This window comes from Neofelis nebulosa, chromosome 15, assembly GCF_028018385.1.
Source record: "Neofelis nebulosa isolate mNeoNeb1 chromosome 15, mNeoNeb1.pri, whole genome shotgun sequence".
Lineage (NCBI taxonomy): Eukaryota > Metazoa > Chordata > Mammalia > Carnivora > Felidae > Neofelis > Neofelis nebulosa.
Genome location: NC_080796.1, coordinates 30,107,485 through 30,111,416, shown reverse-complemented (window position 1 = coordinate 30,111,416; position 3,932 = coordinate 30,107,485). Strand labels below are relative to the sequence as shown.

Here is a 3,932-nt window from a genome sequence, read left to right as displayed (position 1 = left end):
TTGGAAACTGCCAGCTGGGATGTTACCCAAGACATATGCCTGTCCCCACATGGAGCAGCCGGGCTCACGGCTGGAATTTCAAACACTTGCCCCAATTGTTCACACGGTTCTGGTCATTGGTATGCTGGACACTTGGTAATTGACCCGACACTAGGTTCTCATGCTCTGCTGTCCCTACCAGGGACTGGCAGCCGTGAATACCACCAACACAGAGAAGAGCCAGTGAAAAGTGGTTGTAGAGGCAGATCTGCCATCACCCTGCCCCCCAGGGGCCCAGCCGTGTGGTGAGGACGCTGAGAGGGACACTGGCCGGTTCCCCACAGTCTTGTGTTGTCAGCTGATGGCCCCCCTGAATGTTTCTCTTCGGCTGCAAACCAAGGCTGGAGCCCCCAGGAGACAATCACACTGGAATACAAATGGAGTTTTACACTTAAAGATCGGGTTGGATGGCACATGACCGGAGGGGCATATGAAGGAGAAATCCCTTTCTGAAACTCTGTCATTGTACACACGCAAGTTCAAGTCCCTAACAAGGCCCTGTCTGTTTTCAGTCCCACCCAACTACCAGGGCTTTGCCCAAAAAAGGAGAAAGGGAAGCTTTAAATCAAGTCACCCTAAATCCTCTTGTATCCTTGGGATAATCTGTCCGGTATTTGTGCCTCTGCTGATGCAGTGGTATTCTGGTGCCCCAGGCCCCCTCTGGCTCCTGCCAGGGGTCACAGAGGTGGCCTCAAACACCTCCCCTCTCCCCGCCTCTCCTCTCTCCACCACAGACACACAATTGGAAGGAAAAAGCTTGAGGATCTTCTGATATATAAGCAAATAGATGGGGTCATCGCAATAAGTAGGAGGACCCCAGCATAAAATGAAGGCTCTTCCTACATTAAAACCTGGCTGTGGTCAGCACTGAGTTCCCACCCTCAAGTCCCAGGTGAGATGGGCTTCCTGGTAGAAACCGAGTCTCTCAAACACCGGCAGAGTTGGCATCATTCCAGGGAAGTGGGGCATTAAAGATGTCATTTGGATCCCAGTGTTCCACCTTCGAATTGTCACTGCCACTCATTGACCAGTGACAAAATGTTCCTCACCAACTCCTCCCAATTACCCCTATAAAGTAACTGCTGATTCTTCACTTTACAGCGAGGAAAACTGTGCCTCAGAGAGATTGAGTGACTTGCTCAAGGTCACACAGCAAGGAAGTGCTAGTGCCAGGATCAGGGCATCTGACCCAGAGGCCTGGCTTGTAACCACTCGGCTGTCGTGCTGTTCACGCGTGTCACCAGGGTGGCAGACTACCACCTCACAGGTACCCCGGACCACGAGTCCCTCTTTCCCGGGGGGGTGGGGCTTGGGGTTTTCATCGCCTTCCCTGAGGATTATGAGAGGCTTCCCGTTGCTCAGGTCCAGGCTGCTGGGAACAACTGAAAACCTCAGTGGAATGGGGAGGCAGGTGTGGACAAGGGTGGGGATGTAGCAGGAAGTAAAGAACTAGGCATGGAGGGGCACCTGGGTGGCTCAGTTGGTTAAGCATCCGACTTCGGCTCAGGTCATGATCTCCAGGTTTGTGAGTTCGAGCCCCACGTCAGGCTCTGCACTGACAGCTCAGAGCCTGGAGCCTGCTTTGGATTCTGTGTCTCCCTCTCTCTCTCTGCCCCTCCCCTGCTCTCTCTCTGTCTCTCTCCAAAATAAATAAACATTAAAAAAAAAAAAAAGTTATCATGGAGCAGCTCTTGAGTGGTCTGACAGGCAGTGGGATCTGTCCAAAGCATCTTGTGAACAAGGGAGGTGGCCATGGGGTCGATGTGCATGGGAATAGTGTATTCATTCTTGTGAGGTCTCTGTTAGGCAAGAGTCTCAAAAGGTGGTTTGCCCGCTGACAAGGTATACACGACTCATCCAATAGGCCACGTGTCCATTTCCAAAGTGTGCCCTCTGGCTCAGCACCACAGGGTTTTCCTTCTATCCCTGTCATACTCGGCTTTGGTTGCCAGTGAGAATCCCCTATTTTCGCCCCCAGATCCTCACTGAGTAGGAGTTAGCCCAGCTTGAGGTCCCAGTGATTAATCCAGTTTCGGTACAGGTGGTGGCATCCAGGGACCATCTGCCACAGGTAGTAGCGGGCCGCGGGCTCGCTCGGTGCTTTCCTCCCCCGAGATCTCCAGCAGCAGAGCTCCAACACAAGTTTTGTAGTCAAAAAAGCCACGGAGCCCATGACGTGTTGGTGGACGAAGCTGTGGTGAATGCCAATATCCTTGGGCGTCTTCTTCTGGACCGGCTTCAGCAGCAGCGACTTCGGCAAGATCTTGCCTGCAAATACCTTCTTGGTGTCTGAGACCTAGATTTCAAAGCACTTGATAAAGCCACCCTTTCCCACAAAGCAACCGACACACTGCGAGGGTCCACTAGGACCTCCTGGATCTCCTTCACCAGCTGGGCTGCGGCCAGTCGAAACTGCTGGGATCCCGGCTTTGCCGGGTTGACTTGGGCTGGCTTCCCTGCAGCTGCCACCGCACTGCTGTTCCCGGAGTTGTTCAGCGGACCTAGTAGGCTCTGAGCTGAGGCTTGGCACTGATCCGCAGTTCCCTGATTCAAACCCAGCCGCGGGGGTTTGGGGGGGCGGGGGGTGGTGGTTACAAAAGCCTCTTTTATTTTTTTCCATAATTAAGGAGGGAACGGCTCAGGTTCTCCAGGTGTCCTAGGCTGTCCCACTCTGTGCCCCACACCCCACTCCCCCTGGGATCCAGGTCCTGGAATGGGTTTCTTTCCTGGGGCAGAGGGGAAGTGGAGGCAGGTAGAGAAGGTAGCCTTATCAGATTAACTCTGGTAAAATGCTCAGGCTCCCAGCCCATGCGAGCAAGGTGCCCCAGCCTCCTGTGTACCCAGTGATTTCCAGGCTGGTTGGGGGTTGTTTTTACTCCAAACTCTTGGCCAGCCCTGCATCTCACCCGAGGGCTGTGGTTTGGGGAATGTTTTGACTTGAAATACTCAAGCCTGTGGTGGTAGTTGGAGTTGTGAGACCCTTCTGTGCTAAAAGGAAAAATGAATGGTCTATTTAGAAGCTGCTAACAATTCACAGTATAAAGAACAGGCAACAATTCTGCCGCCGAACTGCAGCTTTCTGAGGGTGCGCCCCAGGGGAGCCGTGCGGCAATCGTGGCCTCAGCTCTGGATATTCCATTTGGAAGACCTCCCACTCGTGGTGGCAATGCTTCCAGAAGATTGTGCCTCCGCCCTGGCTTTCTCAGCGCCTCTCCTCAACCCCTTCCCAGAATACTCTCTTCCTGGGGCCTGTGGTGTTCTTGGGCTCTGAGTAAGACTACTTTTCCAAAACCACACGAACTTTGCTCTGGACAAACAAGGGAAGGGTGGCTGTTTGGAAATGCCTAAAACAGCTGGTCTTGGGCCTGAGTTGTGAGGTTGTGCCTCACCATCGCAGACACACAGTTCCCCTGAAGGAGGAGGCTGGCTTTCCTCTCAGGACAAAATGGTGGTCCCTGGAGCCTTGGGTACATTCCAGGGTGGTGTTTCTATCACCACAGCGATGCCTCATCTCACTGCATCCTAGGATCGGAAGAGATGGTGAGATTCATAGGCTCCTCAACCCTCAGCCTAGTTGAAAATTGACCAGTTTACTGAAATTCCAAAGCTTGTTTCAAAAATCAGTGGCAGTTAGCAATGGTATTCATCTAATTTATCAAAATGAATACCTATATAGGTTCAAGTAATCTCAATCAAAATCCTGATAGGCTTTTGTATGGGAATTCGCAAACTGATTATAAAATTTATATAGACATGCAAAGTATCTAGGAAAAACAATTTAAAAAAAAAACACAAAGTTGTTTTTCAACTTTGAGGGCTTAACATAATGCTACAAAAATAGACAACGTGGTCCTGGACACACACAGAGTAAAGACACACAAGTAGAGATAGAT

At 51.6% G+C, this 3,932-nt stretch overlaps 1 pseudogene; it reads right to left on the bottom strand.

The window, feature by feature from the left end:
• Nucleotides 1-1,134: 1,134 nt before the first annotated feature.
• Nucleotides 1,135-3,550, bottom strand: LOC131495541 (serine/threonine-protein kinase PLK1-like; annotated as a pseudogene).
• Nucleotides 3,551-3,932: the final 382 nt, after the last annotated feature.